The 20,119-nt window shown below is 42.9% G+C and overlaps 2 long non-coding RNA genes across 2 annotated transcripts; both read right to left on the reverse strand.

The window, feature by feature from the left end:
• Positions 1-723: 723 nt before the first annotated feature.
• On the reverse strand, positions 724-4,971 carry LOC122225831. Its single transcript, XR_006205412.1, has 4 exons — positions 4,708-4,971; positions 4,041-4,123; positions 2,401-2,539; positions 724-845 (listed from the first exon to the last, which is right to left on the reverse strand). It is a non-coding gene; the product is annotated as an uncharacterized LOC122225831 (long non-coding RNA).
• A 1,339-nt stretch (positions 4,972-6,310) lies between these two features.
• LOC122225832 lies at positions 6,311-11,302 on the reverse strand. Its single transcript, XR_006205413.1, has 5 exons — positions 11,175-11,302; positions 9,103-9,159; positions 8,122-8,182; positions 7,569-7,663; positions 6,311-6,393 (listed from the first exon to the last, which is right to left on the reverse strand). It is a non-coding gene; the product is annotated as an uncharacterized LOC122225832 (long non-coding RNA).
• Between the last annotated feature and the right edge of the window lie 8,817 nt (positions 11,303-20,119).

Raw genomic sequence — 20,119 nt, forward strand, 5'->3', positions numbered from 1 at the left:
TGCCAGCCCTCTTCCCTACCCTTAGAGACAAGAATCTCCTTTTGTTCACACAGAAATGTAGGTGAAGTCAGCAGAGAAAGGTCCCTTCTCTTCTCTTCCCTTTGTCTCTCAAACTCCCTGTCGCTACCTTCTGCCTGTCCCTTTCTCTGACTCAATCCCCCAGGTCCACTGCTCCACTCCAGCCATGATCAAGGTGTCTGCTAGCTGCTGGCCTCTGCTCTGGCCATCCCTCAGTGAGGAAACTGAAGGAGGATTCTGTAGTTCACGGGTCTGATCAAGAAATCTCTGCTCCTCAGAGACCTCCTACACATGGTGCTGTCTGTGGAGACCTGGCATCCTGGGCGAGGGTCTGACTCCATGTGTGGCCTCCTCACTCCTCTCCCGCAGTCACTGCTGGTCCCTCATCCTTCCCCACCATTAGAACTCAGCCATTTCCTAGGGACAGATACCTGTCTATCTGACCCAAGGCACCAGGGAGTTAGTGAATATTTCTAAAACAAGCACCCCATAAATCTAGATATAGGAAGTTACCATCACCCCGGAAAACTCCCTCGGGCTTCTCTCTTCCATCACCACCATTTCTGCCAGTTTGTTACCTGTGTGTACAGGAACCCCACTGTGTACACTCAATGGGGAGTGAGGGTAGATGGTCCTAGAAGCAGACACTGACACGGAGACAGAACGATGAAAGGTGTATTAGGGGAGAGTAGGAAAGACAAAGTGGAGGGGACAGGATGGCCAGGGAAAGCATTCTGGCAGATCCGACACCTTCTTAAAAATATATATATATAATCACCATAGTCTGTCACCACGCACAGTCCTCTTCAAATTTCAAAATAGTTGTCCTATAATGCAAAGAGATTTTGGTTTATTTCCCTCTGATCTTATGTTTTCCTACATGCATTCTGTCTTCTGTAGTTTATCTGTGGCTGTGGCCACAGATGAACACTTTAGTGTGTGGCTGCATCTGTGAGTCTATATGTAATGGAAAATTATTGTCTTCAGATCTAGATCTCTGAAGGTACACATTCTCATAATTATCTTTTCTTTCTTTGTCTGGTAGGGCCCGAATTTTAATAGAAAAATGAGGGACCCTGTCTTACTGTTTAAAACAGTGATTCCCAATCCCTGGGCTGAGTTGTTAACGGTCTTAGTTTAATGAATTCCTGTGACCATCTTTTTTGGATGATCATTGTGTGGAGATATCTTAATTGAAACTGTGAGAAGGGTGAGTGGACACTTCCCAGAGATTTTGCAGATGCTTTATGTATTTAATGTCTTCTTCTTAGAATGTTCTTGGAAACAAATATTACCCCTGTTTTCACCGATAACACAGCTGAAGCTCCGTGTAGGTCCCACTGAGAACTGGTATTAGGGCTGAGACAGCAGGAACACAGGCAAAGCCTCAGGATATTGTGAGAGAAGTTTGAGGAGATGCAAAGCGGTAGTCAGGGTGATGACAGGGGTCCAGTGGGGGCGGCTTCTGGCCAACCCTAGATTGTAGGTTGACCCACTAAGTGGGTCTGAGTCTGACTTAGGCTGAAGGCCAACGAAGGCACTCAGCTGATCTAGATCCTGTCTCCACTTTTAGTCTCACTGAGGGATATGAACTTGGGCATGCAAGCATTTCCATAAGACCAAGTTAAATTCCCCATATATCCAGGGCATTTTCCCCCCCAAAAATTTCCAGAACCTTCAAGAAAACCCAGGGAGACAATAATCCTTTTAGATGATTACCTACGTGCACTTTGGCAACACACTGACATTTTGGAGATGAACACTGCATTGTGCACTGAGAGTGATCCCACATAGCAGCTCTGTGTGGACTTCACACTCCCTGCTCAGGCTGTGGCCAGGAATGATCTCCAACTGCATCTCACTGATCCCAACACCCTCCCCTCTGCACCTCCTCAAACTCTGTGTACCGTCCTCAACTTCCCTTCTATTCCTGTGTGGTTCAAGTTTCCCCCGTTTCTGCACCGGATCCTTCACTGGTGTTTCCATTATGGTGATCACAAGGTCTGTGTCATTTAATGCATGTCCCTCTTTCACACAGGACACCTGATGCTCTAAAAGTTAGGGGTGAGCCTCATTCTTCACAGAACCCAAAACATTGTGTCTCCAAAATACACAACAGTACTGCTGATATGTCTGCTTTTGTGTAAAAAAAAATCCTCTTTCATTTTGACAAGAGAAACCTATAGCTCACTGTATTACAGGGAAATGACACTGCCCACTGTATGTATGTCCTGAGAAACTTGAGATATGCTACCGTGTCCTCAGGCAGGTTGCAGTTGGATTGCCAAAACTCACAATCATCTCGACATCATTCCCACAAAGTCAATCATGAAGAAGATGAATACGCTTTATCAGTCACTCATCCCGTTCAGGTCGTCTTACCAAACTGAGTATGTGGAGGAGCTGGTGGAGGAGGGGGAAGTGGCCCATAGCCCATGACTGGTTATGAAGGGTGATCCATGGGGTACAGCCTGCAAGGCGAACCTAGGAAAGGGCCAGGCCCTCTTGCATACATAATGGCCTGTGGAACAGAAACAAAAGCTGTGTTCATAGGACAGAACCAAGCACCGACACTGGCAAAAAGCGAAAACCTAAAGAAGTAGTGCTCATATCCTACTAGGTTTCCTACCACCGGGTTCCAAGCAGGCAACATCGACATCAAAAGAACTCTACCCATATTTTGGGTTCCACTTACAGCTTTGGGTGGGGAATGGATGTTACTGGGATAAACTAGCATCTCCACGTGTCTGGAAATGTAGAAACAGCAAGGGCTCTTTTCCTAGAAGATTTATAGACTGAATACCAAATTAGCAAAGTAGCATATTTCAGATAGGAAGGTATCTATGTCCAGAATCAACCTCCATCCTTCATCCCCCTCCACCACAGAGGCTGCTTATGTGTATGTGAAGAACTATAGAATGAGAAGGAATGACAATGCCAGTGTCCACACATGGAATCATAGCCCTCGTGGCTCAAAGCTCTGCCTCTAAGCCCCTGCCTGTGCCCAATCTACTTCTCTCCCGACAATGGGGAGATGGGGATCCTGAGGTCCTGCAGAGGACCTGGAAAAGCATGCTCTTAGAAAAACAGGTAACCTATACATGTTAGTTGGGTTCAGCTAATTTATTTTAATTCAGAGGTACTTCTCAGTTTAAGTACAGTACAATTTGCAAGGTAATTGTGTCCTCTGGAAAAATGAGCTGAAATTCTAACAGACAAAATTAACACAAATGCACTTTGATTTCTGGTGTAAGTTTCCATGTTTTAGCTGTACCTGTGACACAGGACGCAAGAGAACGTGCTCATGTGAACACAAGTGAAGGACACGGTGGGGACTTGCCACACAGGTAATCTTGGATTTTTTTCTCTTCACAACTTAAATTTCAGTGCATGTTTTCTATGACAAATATGTCACCTCTTCTAGTTCAGAGTATTTACACCCAGGGCACATCTAAAGGGATTCTGGACAGCAAGTTTACCAAAATGCTGATGGGTATGAAATTTACTTTGTCTAAGACCATTCTAAATGACACATACAAAAATAGAAGTTGGAGTGAAGGCATTTTGCATTTTCAAATTGTAAGGATACCCACAGATTTTTCTGAACACATTAAAACCCTTGATAGAAAGAAATAGGAGAGGAAGAAACAGCAAGAGCAACGATTACACACTGAGGAGATCCAGGAAGAATGAGGCAAGGTAGGAGACTTCCAAGTGGAGTGTGGTGTCATCCTCCTTGATTTACTCCAGGAACACATTGGAAAAGCCCTATGGTCCTCACCCTTAAGCACGCTTAGCTTCTAAAGTTACCACAAAGAGATGCCAGGTGGAAAACAGGGAAGCCCGTAGACTCGGGGCTCGGGGGTAAAGGTTTTGCATTTGGAAAAAACAAAAAAAAAAAAACAAGAACAGCAGGCATACCATAAGACACACAAACCAGAGATGATGGCAGGAGAGTGTGCTGTACAGAAAGATGCGGCTGTCCGTAAAGACTTAGAACTGAAAATGGCCACAGCATTTACCTTGTGCTTCTTGGCAGTTTTGGCAGAGCCAGTGTTGATGTCACTCTTGGGAGTGACACCTGCTTCTGGATCTGCAAAGAGCCCTAGAAGGGATGGAGGTTTATTCTGATTTGAGTAGACTGTTTGGAGAACAAAAACACCCTCCCCTCATTCTTCCAACAACTATTTGCCCCACTCAGATCCCAAATCACGTGCAGAGGGTATCCCACATGCCCCAGGTGATCCCCGAGAAGAACTTGAAGAACCATCCCTTATAACTTGATGAAGACTCCTAAAAGCCCTGATTCAGATCTATTTATCGCTCATCGAACAACTATGGATGGCTGGGGCCCGACTAGATGGACATACATTAGGCTGTGCCTCATGCCTCACAGATCCCAGCATGTGGAATATGTACAGGGCATTTCTGCTGAAGCGCTATGTCTGCTTTTCTGCACACAGCCCCATTCCTTCTCCACAAGAGACACGTGTACCAACACATGGTGGGGGAAATGACAAAGATGAGATCATGAGAAACTTGAGGAATGTGGTAATGGCAGCAGACACATTCCCCTTGCATCACAATGGTCTGTGGTACTGCCTCTGCACCTTGGCCAAAGACCTAACAGCAACAAAAATAAGATGAGTGTGTTTTACAAGTCAACTTCTAGTGCTCACATCATCTTACCAAGTGTTGCAGGTGGAGGGGTTCGGGGTGGCCCCAGGGCCACCAAGATTCAGGAGGTGGATGTGTCTAATAGTCCATGGGGGCGGGCGCCTCTAGGGTAGGGCATGCAGAATCATCCATTAATGGAGGAGGTCCCCAGAATCCAGACTGCCCTGCAGAACAGAAGTGACAGCTACATTCATATGCCAGACAAGAGAACCAATACCAAAAGCAGCTGTAACTCAGAGAAGAACATGTCAGCACCTGCCACCTTCTCTGCCACCAGGATCCAAGAGAGTAGCATCAGTACCTGAAAACTCTGTCCCTGCCACTGGATACCACCTACAGCTTGGGGTAGTAGATGTCAGAGGTTAAACTACTGTCATCACACATCACTGCCCATGTCTGCAGAAGTAAAATGACAAGGGTACTGTCCTACAGGGTTAACAGAAGTAATTACAGACTAATGAAGTAGCATTCCCCAGACAGGCAGACATCGATGTCCAGGTTCACCCTGCATCTCTCCTCTACACCGACTCCAGATGTTCTGTTTTTGGTATATTAAGAACACACACACAAAAAATGGGAATAAACAGCTCATATTCTGCTCATGGAATCACAGTTACTCCTGGCGAAAAGTTCTGCAGCCGGACCCTCACTTTGCCTCCTCTGCTCCTCTCCCTTACAAAGGAGTCTTCCCTCTTGAAGTGTTGTCAAAGGCCTCTGAGACCTCTGGAGAGTGGAGGATGCCTGGAATCTTGCAGGGGAATGAGAGTCTTCTGTGAAGAACAAGTTACTTGTAAAAGCCTACAAAGCTCGGATGTGTTCATTTTAATTCATAGGGAATTCTGACTTTAAGCATATTACAGGACACAGTAATTAAGTCCAACAGAAAAAAGAGGTAGAAATTCACATAACAGATTTAATGCAAGTGTTTTGGTATAAAACTCCTGGTATGTGTCATGAGACTGTATCAGCTCTAACAGTGACTGGGGACACAACCAGAAACTGCTCATGTAAACCTAACTGAAGGACATGGTATTCAAACTATTTATACTTCAGGTATAGCTGGAAGGATTCCAGACAACTCATTTACCAACAAAGACGGGAAGGTGATGAGTGATGACACTGACTTTATCAAAGACCACTCTAAATAGCACAGGGCACAACATATAAAGTTGGAGTCATGATGTCTTTTTGCACTTTTGAATTTTAAATATTGCAGACTTTCTAACAGGTTAATCTCCTAGCCAGAATCAAGAAAGGAAGACAGAGCAGCCACACTGTTCCCACAGAGGTGAGGTTGGAAGGGGTCACTCAGGCCAGGAGACTTATGTTTGGAGTGTGGGGTCATCCTCCTCTCGTTATTTCCTGAAACACATGGAAAGACCTTAAGGTACTCAGTCTCTAAGCACTTTTGGCTTCTAAACTTACCACAGAAAGCTGACACACTAAAAACTGACAAGCCTGTGGGCTCCTGGGTTATGAGTGTGCGTTTGGAAAACAAAGAATTAAACAGACATACCACACAACATGCAAAATGAGACAAGACCAGGAGAGTGTGCTGTACAGAAAGAGGAGGTTTTCCCGAAAGACTTATAACTGAGAATGGCCCCAGCATTTACCTTGTCATTGTCTGCATTCTTGGTACAGTCAGAGCTGCTGTAACTCACAGAGGTTTCAGAGTTTCTGGATCTACTAAAGACCCTAGAAGGGACAGAGGTTTATTCTGCTTTTAGAGGACTGTGCGGAATGAAAACAATCCCTCTTCTGATTGCTCAAGTATCTTAAACTTTTCCCTACACTCAGGTCCCTGACCAGAGGCAGAGAGTATCCCACATGCCTCAGGTGACCCCCAAGGATAAGGGGGAGAACCATCCCCTCACCTTGATAAAGACCTCATGGTGCCCTAGTTCATGTTGTTTCATAATTAAATAACTGTGGACAGGTCAGGCTCAACTAGCAATTTAGAATTCATCAATAAAACAGAGGTTTCTCAGTATACATCATGGGAAATCACCATTTCATTACAGATTAAGAATAAATATGAGGACACTTGGGTGGCTCAATGCTAACACTTGGGTTAAGCATCTGACTCTTGATTTTGGCTCAGGTCATGATCTCACAGCTTGTGAATTCGAGCCCAGCATTGGGTCCTCAATGACAGTGTGGAGCCTGATGGGGATTCTGTCTCTGCCTCTCACTCTATGCCTCCCAGACATACTCTGTCTCTCTCAAAATAAATAAACTTTAAAAAAAGAATAAAATTGAGAATACTGGTTTGGTGTATATCCTCGATGAATCCTCAAGAAGGGTGCGTTTCTTCAGACTTAAGGTGAATTGTTCAATCTTTCAGCTTATCTATAAGCTGCCTTCCACATGTGAGAAGTTATTATATAAGACTAATTTTACAGTATTGAGAAAATGAAAACTATGAGAATTTAGCAGTTAAACTGCAGAGTTGAACTGATAACATCAGAGGACTAAGCTATATGGAACTTGAATTTAGGCATGTAGGGCTACAGTTCACAAAACCAAACAAAATAAATGACCTTCTCCTCAAATAAACTAAAGTCTTCACATTGAGTCCAGGTGGGAAGAAGGATGAGGCCCATGTCCTGTCATCCTTTCCAGGCTCTTCAGACAGGGGGATGCTAGAGGAGGTGGGAGGGTCACAGTCAGAGGAGGGGCATGTGTCCACCAGTCACAGGGACAAGTGCCCCACTGCCTGCGGCACCAGAGGAGAACACCCTCCTATCACCCCTTCAGACCACCTGCTGTCCTTAGTGCCCGTGATTCTTTCCAGACCACACGATGATCACCCACAGGAACAGGCTGCACAGCAGAAATTAGGCCACTGCATGTCACAACGTGCTCCTTACCTCTCCTTGGTGGGTTCTGCATCTCTGGTCTTCCAGGCATTGGTTTCTGCCTCATGTATCCCTCAGGCAGCCTCTTTCCTTCCATCCAATCCAGTCTTGGATACAGAAAAAGAATGGACTTCTGTAAGAGTTGCAACACCACGTCCTCTACTAGACAACAAACAGTGCAGGTGTCATCCCTCGAAACATCCATAAAAATGCCAAATGGCCACACCCGTATTTCAAGTAGGCGACCTCCCTGCTCTGCTCTGCCATCTCCCTGTCCCAGATCTGAGTCTTGATCTGGGGGAGAAAAAACACATCCACCTTCAGTCTTGCCAGATGGTGCACCAAAAAAAGAGGAGGAAACAAGAAAGCACCAAGTTGTGCTGAGCATTCTTCTCATGAACTGCAATCTGAAAAAGCCAATAATGAAAAGCCCATGTTTAGGGATTCCACTACACTACACTACACTCTACACTCTAGGGATTCCACTACACACTACACTCAGGCCACTACACTCACCTGCATGAGGTGCTTAGGGTTCAGTATGTCAGGCAGGAACTCAGATTACCTGGTGTCTGAAGGTGAGCTCTGCCTGCTGTAGCTGTTCTTGTGTTTGTTCAGTTTGTTGCCTGTGAGTCACAATTGCTTTTGTCAGATAAGGCCCAATATTGGGTATGATTTTAAATAATCTGCCCACATTCCCATCAACCTCGTATCTGTCCCCGATACAATTTATTCTTACCTGATTATAAATGTACTGTAGGATCAAAGCTATTACATCCTTTCCTTATTATTCCATGCTTGTAGGGTTCAGAGTTCATAGAATTCCTTCCCATTTTCAATCTTGACCTAATTCATCATGTGACAAGTGTCTTTCATCATAAAGCTCTATTCTCCTTTAACTTATATCCTACCATGTTTCCCAGGGTTGCAAAGACAAGGGCCATGAAATGGCACTACCATGTTGATGGGTATGATTTATCATATGACACACTGCTCTCCTATAGATTATGACAATTGACACCACCCCCAAGGAATGTTGGCATGGACGAAGTTTCCACACAGTCTGGCCATTGCTTGAGATCCGCAAATGTTTAGAAACTTAATTGTTTTGTTCTAAAACTTACCTTTTTTTTATCTGTTAATACTCTATGCATATGTCCTCTGAATTTTTGCTTATATTACTATGTTGAGTCTAAACACTGTAAAAAGGTTAAAAACAAAAAATGAACAGAGGTTTCATGAGCTGCTGGTAATCAGTAGCTGAACTCACTTGTACTTATTTCTTCTGTAGCTATTTTCTTTTTTTTAATGTTTGTTTATTTTTGAGACAGAGAGAGAGAGAGAGAGTGAGCGCGTCCATGAGCGGGGGAGGGACAGAGAGAGAGGTAACAGAATCAAAAGCAGGCTCCAGGCTCTGAGCTGTCAGCACAGAGCCTGACACAGGGCTCGAACTCATGGACTGTGAAATTATGACCTGAGCTAAAGTTGGACACTTAAACGACTGAGCCACCCAGGCACCCCTTCTGTAGCTATTTTCAAATTTTACCTGCAGCTGCCAGCTGATTCTTCTTTGCCACCAGTTCACAGTGTCATTTTCAGCTTCCTAAGATGGGAAAGATATATACACAGTCAGGACCAACGTCCAGAAATTCTCCCTTTGTACCTCCCAGCACTCTTGAAGGCCTATGCAAATATCCCTTCCCCCACATCTCCCATAAATGCACAGACTGACAACACAATCAGAGAAATGAAGTGAACACCCCATTTAAGTTAAAGAAAATTCAACTCCTGTCTACTGCCACGACTCTGCTATCAGAACTGTCTTTCTAGTTCTGTTTCCTCTCCTTTATCATAAAGTCATCAAATAACATTGCACTTTGTGCCTTCTCAGAGTTGGTCTTTTGTTTGAGATGGTGAAGACTCATTTCATCAATGTGAAAAACCATGTCTGACCAACTGTACCCATTAGGATGAAGCAGGGGATCATCACTAGTCTTACACCTCCATGGGGAGACCTGATTCTCAGTCCAAAAGTTGTACCGTGACACAATCACCCTGAAAGATGACCTTCCAGGATATGGCTTCACCAACATTGCAGCTCACTCCCAGACATCGCTAGAGTTCAGGACTACAATCCCTGCCTCCACCTTCACCTATCCTGGTGGAGAAAAAGGCCAATCTTAGAGCAGTAACATCTCTTGAAGTACAACCTGATATGAATGGTCACACAGTGTGGGTTTACTTCCTGGAAACAGATTTCAGATGGAAAACTCTCAACTTCATAGAACCAAATCTACTTTAAAAAGACTGATTCCATTGATAGTAAAAGCAGCAACAGGCAATGCTTGGCAAGGCTGGTTTGCTGTGTTGCCCTCAGACTATTTTGTTTGTGGTGTTGATCTGGATTCAACTTGACACTTGATGTACTCAGGAATCACATGCAAAATTGAAAATCTCTTAGAAACGGACACAAAAGCACTAGACAGAGAAAGGCACATGTATTTAATTCTGGCCTCTCAGGGAGTCCTTCAGCAAATGTTTTCTGGAGTGGTTGTCATGTAGTGGCTCTGTTGTAAGGGGCTGGAGAGAGAGAGGTGGTCAGGGTGCTGCACCCACTCACAGAAAGAGCTTATGAATTAACAAAAACAAGATGTGACACAGAGCAGGCCCTAACCCCAGGTGTGGGAAGGACTAACATAAAGCTGAGTCTCCAGGGAAGAGAAGGAAGACTTCACTTTCCAACATGAATGAGGGACTCTAAAGTCCCTGATCTCCTCTTGAGAACAAAAGGAAATCTGTACAAAGGAGGAAGCATGTGAGTGAATGCACCAAATATCTAACAACTCTACAAACACACACAAGACCAAGAAGGAGAAGAAGGAAGCCCAGGACAAAGCCAGCCTGGCAGTTGGATCCAATCTCCCTAGGACTCATCATTGATTTGGGGGGTGGGGGGGGGCATACATCTGAACGGCAAAGAAGCTGAACAACTTTATGGGCACAGACTTAGAAGTAAACAAGTGTAGTTCAGGGGCGGCCAGCAAAGATGAGCCCTAGTGAAGCTGCAGACTTTGATCAAGACTCAGAAGAGTTACACTTAAAAACTCAGGGGACAGGAAACAACTTCACTTTCTTAGGGATTGGGCCTACAGTGAATAATCTCACTGGCAGAATGGATGCAGGGATCCAGTATTGCTGGCATCCCTACCCACTTTCCAGAAAGCAACATCTATTGTTTCTGCAGCAAGATAATTCAGTTTTTTCCCCACACATATTTGACCCATGTCTGGTCCTGAACAAAAATGACCTAATTTCTGGATGACAAAACAGTGTGATGGGATTGAAACCTATAGGACAATCCAGAGTGGATCCAGGTATCAACGTAATTAATGATGGTACCTTCCCTCTTCCACAATGTGTGACAGGCACTTAGGACAGAAAGGAAAATGCAGGTTATGTTACAAAAAGCAAGGTAGGAAGGGCAGGCCCAATTCTACTGAGTGCATTTGGCAAAAATACTCTGGACCCAGTTCCAAAAGAAATAGAATTATCTCTACTGGCTGCCACATTCTTTCATACAATGCAGTCCTTGTGACAGTTCTCACATGAACATATTACTTTTCTGTAGCCACTTTTCTTTGTTCATAGAATTCTTCCAGGTTATGTGCTTTTTCCTTCAGCTGTTTGACTTTTGCTTCCTTTGTGGCTTTCACAGACCTCAATGCATTACACTTGTCTTCCAGGGTCTTTTTATTTTCTGTAAACAAACAAGCAAACAAACAAACAAAAAGGTGTTTTCTTTATAAATGTGCATATGACCTGAGTCTTGATTTTGGTGAGACAGAAAAAGGGCAAGAACCATGAAGGTATGAAGGTATTCTTTCCCTTTCCAATGCAAAGTCATTGCCACCATATGGGGATTTCTCCCCAACAGAAAATATACCTTCCAGTTGACAGTTATTGGACCTCAAGGCTCTTAGCTCTACATCCTCGAATTCAACATTTGCATCTTGTAGTTAAGACAGATATGAGAAAAGACTTTCATGGAAAACTGATCACACAATTTGAATGTACCTCACACAGCAGGATTGTGCATTACAATAAACAAAGACCTTGAGGCATAAATATAACTAGAAGACAAAGATGGTGGAAAATAGTTCATGTCTAAAAACTCATAAATGGCTTTCTTAGTGGTATACAAATGTGTGTGTGTGTATACACACACACACACACACACACACACACACACACGTGTGTGTGTATCCCCCTCCCCCATTCATGTTGAAAATTCACTGTTCAACATTAAGAGAGAAAGAGACTATGGAGCACCTGGGTGGCTCAGTCAGCTGAGCATAAGACTCTTGATTTTGGGTCAGGTCATGATTCTAGGATCATGCAATCCAGACCTGTGTTGGGCTGCACACACACTGAGTGTGGATCCTGCTTAAGATTCTCTTTCCCTCTGCCCCTCTCCCCAACTCACATGCCCTCTTTCACTAAAATTTAAAAAAAAATTCATAAAGAATTATTTAAAAATATTTTTTTAAAGGAAAGGATTATACACTGTGGCTATCACCCTTTCTCTCCCAACTATATTTGGGTATTTTCTACATATCTTGGAGGGCAGAATTGAATGATGTGATAATTACCTAGTTGTGAAAATAAAAGATAACACCTAGTCCTTGAAATAGCAAAACTCATCTTGGTGGTCCTAGTGAAATTCCAGCTCATTGTTCAGAAAGAGGTTTGGCTCCCAGAGGCCCACTCTCTACTGTGGTAAACGGCAAGCAAATATGCTGTGCTCACTCCACCCAATGAACAAAAAGCCTCCAAAGCAAAATTACAGTAAAACTCAGCAGCCAACTCTTACCACTTCCTGATTCTTCACATTCCTCTCTCTCTCTGAGTTTGCAAGGTAGCAAGTGCACTTTGAAGGGTATCATTTAAATTTTCATTAAGGTGGGTCCCTGGGTGGCTCAGTCAGTTAAGCATCTGACTTCAGCTCAGGTTGTCATCTCATGGTTTGGGAGTTTGAGCCCTGTGTCGGACTCTGTGCTGACAATTCAGAGCCTGGAGCCTGTTTTGGATTCTGTGTTTCCCTCTCTCTCTACACCCTCCCCTGCTTGTGCTCTGTCTCTATCTCTCAAAAAATTAATAAACACTATTTTTTAAAAATTTCATTAAAGTGCTCCACTATTTTGATGTTCTCCTTCAACAAAACACGTTGAATGAGTAATAATAGTTCGTTACTTTTACTTGTGTTTTTAGAATGCAGTCCAGGCAAAGAAGGGATTCTTACCATCAATTTAAGAGCTTCATCAGAGAGAAATTTACTTTCTCTCTTAGTTTCCTGAAGACACTTCCTTAATTCATTGTTGTGTAAAACACGAAAAAGGAATCAGAATTTAAAAAAAAGCATAATGCTAGATAAACCTATCTTCTAATGTGTGACTCCTTTCACAAATAAAGAGGTAGCTCTTTACATTTGTGAAGCTTGTCTTGAATTGGTACTGTGTATAGAACACATGAAATAGGTCAGTAGGATGATCTACCAGAGTGGAAGTAACCACAATGAAATCACAAAAAAATATTTGAAAGGGCAATGCTACCTGCTGTTCCCAAATGGATATTTTTTCAGCAAGTGAAGTTCTCTGTTTTCTTTCTTAAAAGTATTGACCTTCTCAGTTATTCGCTGTAAACTAACTAAAAGGAGATAACACATTTTCTAAGGTTGTTACCAAACCAGTGACATCGAATAATCCCAGTGTATTAGCAGCACAGACACATGATCTGACGGGTGGGTGTAACTAACATTTTAGCTTTCCTGTTGTGCCTGAAGAAATCAAGTTTTAGCACATTCTAAACCTAAGAAAACCTTATTTCAATGAGATTCCTATTTAAAATATTGTCCAAAATGGAGAAACACAATAAAATATCTTCTAATTTCTCTCCCATCTGGAAGCATCCTTCTTGGAAAATTCAATCACTTCAAATACTTATGTCACCACCAGAGATGAAACAGAAAAATCAAATCCTATCAACTTACATTTCTCTCTTCCAAGTATTAAGGTACATAGATAGGTCCCTGCAAATAAAGGAACAAACAAAAACAAAAAACCATCATTTAGTCTTGATTTGAGCCACTTACACCCCCAGGTGCTATTTGGAATTCCACACAAGGAAAGCTCAAACCGCTGACTGATTGACTACTCAAAGGCCTTGGATGACTTCCTGCTGCTCACAGATTGCCGTTCATGAACCCGAGGCTGGGGGCCCTGGAGGACAAGGTCTTTGGAATCAAACATACGGGTACCATCTCAGCTTTACACTTAGTGGCTGGAGGATCTGGATTAATGGCAATTCCTAGAAGACAGACTTTTTTCATCCCAACATGAGAACGTTACCCTCCAACCTTACAGGAATATTATTCTTTAATAAGGACCCAATTACAGGCAACACATGTAAGCTCTAGAACAGACTCCTCTAACAGGGATTATTTCTGTCATCTGACCATAAAGTGCAAACTTCTCTTCTGTTGGCCCAGTGTGAGAGCTCTCATGCTCTGAGATCACTCTTCCCCGCCACCACTGCTGCATTCAAAGGGATGAACACCAGCCTTTGAGGGCTTGCTAAATGTCAGGCATCCACCCTGGCTGTCAACAGACAGCACCACAGAATCACCACAGTCTATTAAGCCCACGCAGAATACATTACCCCCATTTGCAACAAATTCATTTCCACTCATTCTCCCCTGGCATGAATGGCTCCCTCCACCTCAGACTCAAAACCATAGTTTAAACCTCTCTTGTGACACACACCCTGCCTGGCAATATCTGGCTTCGTCTCTAAGCTTAGGCTTCTTGATAGGCTTGTAGATAGAGTGTTTTCTCATTCTCACATTTCACCAAGAACCAGGTCATAGCAAAGTACTCACTCCAAACCTCAGGCTCATATCATCACTTGTTTCCTAACCATTTCTATGTAAAATTACACTCATTTCATTCCCTCTACTCTGGTGACATGTTCCTCCTCCTGATGTCTTAAGAGATGGCAACTCCCTCCACATTATCATGTAGGCTCCAAACAGGGAAGAGAAAGATGAATTTCAAGAGTTAACAAGTCAATTAGACATCAGAAGTCACCATATTTATCCTTAGGTGAATTAAAATGCACATCAAGGGGCACCTGGGTCGCTCAGTTGGTTGCATGTCTGACCTTGGCTCAGGTCATGATCTCACGGTTCATGGGTTCTACCATCCCATTGGCCTCTGTGGTGATAAGTAGGAGCCTGGAGCCCACTTTGGACTCTGTGTCTCCCTCCCCCACTCACACTCTGTCTCTCTCACTCAAACATTAAAAAAAAAAAAAAAACCATCAAACACCAGTACTGAGAAAATATTGCAAAGAAAACTAAAGCTTAAATTCTTACTGTGATATTCTTGAGGCTCTAAGAGGGGAAAAAAACAAAATTAAATTTTTTGTCAAAACATATTATTAGTAAAAACCTATAGTTCCTGATAAATAGCAAAATACTAAGTAATCCAATGAAATTACAATAATTTTATTTTGCATAATTAATTTACAGCAAGAAGGTGCTGCAGCCAGGATCAAAGAGGTGGGTTGCCTGTTTTCTCCTCTAGGATTTTGATGGTTTCCTGTCTTACATTAGATCTTTCATCCATTTTGAGTGTGTGTGTGTGTGTGTGTGTGTGTGTGTGTTTCAGAACACGGTCCACGTTCATTCTTCTCACTGACCAGTTTTCCCAGTACCACTTGCTGAAGAGACTTTTTTTTTCCATTGGATATTCTTTCTTGCTTTGTCAAAGATTAGTCGGCCATATGTTTGAGGGTCCGCTTCTGGGTTCCCTATTCTGTTCCACTGATCCATGTGTCTGTTTTTGTGCCCATACCACACTGTCTTGATGATTGCAGCTTTGTAATATACCATGAAGTCCAGAATTGTGATGTCTCCAGCTTTGTTTTTCTTTTTCAACATTACTTTGGCTATTCAGGGTCTTTCTCTGCTGTCCCCTATGCTTTTTCCAAGCCCAGCGATTAATTTTATGACTATTATTCTAAATTCTTGTTCTGTTATATTGCTTAAATCGTTTTTGATAAATTCATTAGCTGTTGCTACTTCCTGGAGTTTCTTTTGAGGAGAATTCTTCCGTTTCGTCATTTTGAATAGTCCCTGCGGTTGCTCCAAACTGCAGGGCACTTCCCCTGTGTTGTCCGGAGTAGCTTGTGTTGATGGGCGGGACCGCAGTCAGACCTGATGTCTGCCCCCAGCTCACCACTGGGGCCACAGTCAGACTGGTGTGTACCTTATCTTCCCCTCTCCCAGGGGCAGCACTCACTGTGGAGTGGTGTGGCCCCTGTCTGGGCTACTTGCACACTGCCAGGCTTGTGGTGCTGCTTCGATGGGATCTGGCATTTTAGCCGGGGTGGATCCACAAGGTGCACAGGGGCGGGAGGGGCAGACTCAGCTCGCTTTGCCTTTGGTGGTCTGCTTCTGGAGGGGCCCTTTGGCACCGGGAGGGAGGGAGACCCATCGGAGGGATGGATCCACAAGAAGCACAGTGTTGGGTGTTTGCGCAGTGCAAGCAAGTTCCATGATGGGAACTGGTTCCCTTTGGGATTTTGGCTAGGGGATGGGCGAGGGAGATGGCGCTGGCTAGCACCTTTGTTCCCCACCAAGCTGAGCTCTGGCCTCTGGGGCTCAACAACTCTCCCTTCCATTGTCCTTTAGCCCTCCTGCTCTCCAAGCAGAGCTGCTGACTTATAACATTCCAGATGTTAAGTCCCGCTGGCTGTCAGAACTCATGCAGTCTGGCCCCTCCACCTTTGCAAGCCAGACTCGGGGGCTCTGCCTTGCCAGGCAGGCTGCCCCTCCACTGCCCCGGCTCCCTCCCGCCAGTCTGTGTAGCACGCACAACCTCTCCGCCCTTCCTACCCTCTTCTGTGGGCCTCTTGTCTACACTTGGGTCTGGAGAGTCTGTTCTGCTAGTCTCCTGGCATTTTTCTGGGTTATTTAGGCAGATGTGGGTGGAATCTAAGCAATCAGCAGGACACAGTGAGCCCAGTGTCCTCCTACACCACCATCTTCCACGATGTCTCTCTTCCTGACAGCTGATGTTTAAAAAAAGAGCAAAAAGTGCTCTCAGACGTCAGTCACCCCTGACAAATTCTAGCTCAATCAAATCTAGGCATGACCCAGTTTTGACACCATTAACGTATTTCCCCATTCTAAAGTTTTAAAGGATGATGAAAGGCTGAGGCCAGCCCTAAACTCCTGCCAGTATATTGGAATATCATCATGCTATCAAAAAGCCACTTAGGAAACTCTGAGCTTCCCTGTGTCACCCAGCCCCATGGGCAGGGGAAATGAAAAGGAATATGAACACACCAAATACTTAATATGTGTGTTTCTTTGTGAAGGCAAGTTTTCTACAGTGGCAGGGAGAGGGGGAAATACTCATTTAGAAATAAATTCCAAAGTATTCTGTTCTTCCAGAAAAGATCTTCCCTCAAAAGGAACTAAGAGCCTAACTGGGGATTTCCCAAAGAGTAAGCAATACAGGTGAGGGAAAATACTCAACTCCAGGGCTCTCTCCTTCCTGTCTCACCTGGGAGTAAATTCAGCCTAACTCCTAGCCAGATAAATATAAAAACCTCACACTCATGTCCTATTTACCTCAGTTTCTTTACCAGCACATAACATTTACCTTTCAACACAACTTACAAGGCATAGTAAAGTAAAAACCACACAGTTTGAACACAGACAGGAAGCATTAGAATCACACTTCCTATGGCAGAGATGTAGGGATTATCAGTCTGGGAACTTAAAACCACTTCCATTCCTATGATAATGCAGACAATGAAAAAAGTGAACAACATGCAAAAAGAGATGGTGAATGTAAGCTAACAAACATTAGCACCTCTGTTGCTCTAGTTACCTTTATTATTCTTATTTTACTAACAATCCTTGAATTTGCCCTAGCCCTAATTCAAGCTTATGTTTTTACCCTACTAGTAAGCCTATACCTACATGAAAATACCTAATAACCCACCAAACGCGTGCATATCACATAGTCAACCCTAGCCTATGACCACTTACAGGAGCCCTTTCAGCCCTCCTAATAACTTAAAGGTCTAGCCATATGATTTCACTATAACTCAACATTACTACTAACTTTAGGAATAACTACCAACATATTAACCATATACCAATGATGGCGAGACATTATCCGAGAATACATTCCAAGGTCACCACACACCTATTGTTCAAAAAGGTCTGCGATACAGAATAATTCTCTTCATTGTCTCAGAAGTGTTCTTTTTTGCAGGCTTCTTCTGAGCTTTCTACCACTCAAGCCTAGCCCCAACTCCCGAATTAGGAGGCTGCTGACCACCTACAGGTATTACCCCTCTTAACCCCCTAGAGGTCCCATTACTTAATACCTCAGTACTTCTAGCCTCCAGAGTATCAATTACTTGAGCTAACCATAGCCTAATAGAAGGTAATCGAAAACACATACTCCAGGCCCTATTTATTACAATTTCCCTGGGAGTGTGCTTCACACTCCTTCAAGCCTCAGAATACTATGAAACATCATTCACAATCTCAGATGGAGTTTATGGATCCACTTTCTTTATAGCCACAGGATTCTACGGACTACATGTAATCATTGGCTCTACTTTCCTAATTGTATGCTTCTTGCATCAACTGAAATATCATTTCACATCAAATCATCACTTCAGATTTGAAGCCACTGCTTGATAACTGACATTTCGTAGACATGGTCTGACTATTCCTATACATTTCTGTTTATTGATGAGGATCCTATTCCTTTAGTATTAACAAGTACAGTTGACTTCCAATCAACCAGTTTTGGTATAGTCTGAAAAGGAATAATAAACGTAATACTTACTCTACTCACCAACACACTCCTATCCACACTACTTGTATTGATCGCATTCTGATGACCTCAACTAAATATCTAAGCAGAAAAAGCAAGCCCATATGAGTGTGGATCTGACCCTATAGGGTCTGCTCGTTTACCCTCCTCCATGAAATTTTTCTTAGTAGCCATCACATTTCTGTTGTTTGACCTAGAAATTGCATTGTTACTACCCCTCCCTTGAGCCTCACAAATAACCTATCGACTATGCTCACCATGGCTCTTCTACTAATCTCACTATTAGCCGCAAGCCTAGCCTATGAATGAACCCAAAAAGGACTAGAGTGAATAAGTTTAAATTAAAACAAATGATTTTGACTCATTAGATTGTAGTTTGCCTTATAATTATCAAATGTCTATAGTCTATATTAATATCTTTCTAGCTTTCATTATGTTATTTATACGACTAATATATCAGTCCCATCTAATATCCTCCCTCTTATGCCTAGAAGGTATAATGCTATCTCTATTCATTATAATAACCATAGCAATCCTAAATAGCCATTTCACACTAGCTAGCATAACCCCTATTATCTTACTAGTATTCGCAGCCTGCGAAGCAGCATTGGGCCTATCCTTACTAGTAATAGTATCAAACACATACGGTACTGACTACGTACAAAACTCAAACCTCCTACAATGCTAAAAATTATTATCCCTACCGCAATACTCATACCACTAACATGACTATCAAAACCCAACATAATCTGAATCAACTCAACAGCCTACAGCCTGTTAGTTAGCCTCATTAGCCTTACTTACCTCAACCAACTAGGCAAGAACAGTCTTAACTTCTCACTATTATTTTTCTCAGACTCACTCTCTGCACCCCTATTGGTACTAACAACATGACTCCTACAATTAATACTTATAGCCAGCCAATCACACCTATCAAAAAAAACCCTAACCCGAAAAAAACTATATATTACAATACTCATTCTCCTGCAGCTTCTCTTAATTATAACATTTACTGCCACAGAATTAATTATATTCTACATTCTATTTGAAGCCACATTAATCCCTACCCTAATCATCATTACCCGATGGAGTAACCAAACAGAACGATTAAATGCCGGCCTATATTTCTTATTCTACACCCTAATAGGCTCACTACCTCTACTGGTCGCACTATTATATATCCAAAATACAACAGGATCATTAATTTTCCTGATTATTCAATACTGAGCCAAGCCAATTTCAACCACTTGATCCAATATTTTTCTCTGATTAGCATGCATAATAGCATTTATAGTAAAAATACCTCTGTACGGACTCCATCTCTGACTACCAAAAGCACACGTTGAAGCTCCTATTGCCGGATCAATAGTTCTTGCCGCCATATTATTGAAACTAGGCAGATATGGAATGATACATATTACAGTCTTACTTAACCCTGTAACAAACCAAATAGCATACCCCTTCATAATACTATCCCTATGAGGAATAGTTATAACAAGCTCTATCTGCCTATGCCAAACAGACCTAAAATCTCTAATTGCATACTCATCTGTAAGTCACATAGCTCTAGTAATTGTAGCAGTACTAATCCAAACACCATGAAGCTATATAGGAGCAACAGCTCTCATAATCGCCCACAGACTA

Source organism: Panthera leo, chromosome C1 (assembly GCF_018350215.1).
Source record: "Panthera leo isolate Ple1 chromosome C1, P.leo_Ple1_pat1.1, whole genome shotgun sequence".
NCBI lineage: Eukaryota > Metazoa > Chordata > Mammalia > Carnivora > Felidae > Panthera > Panthera leo.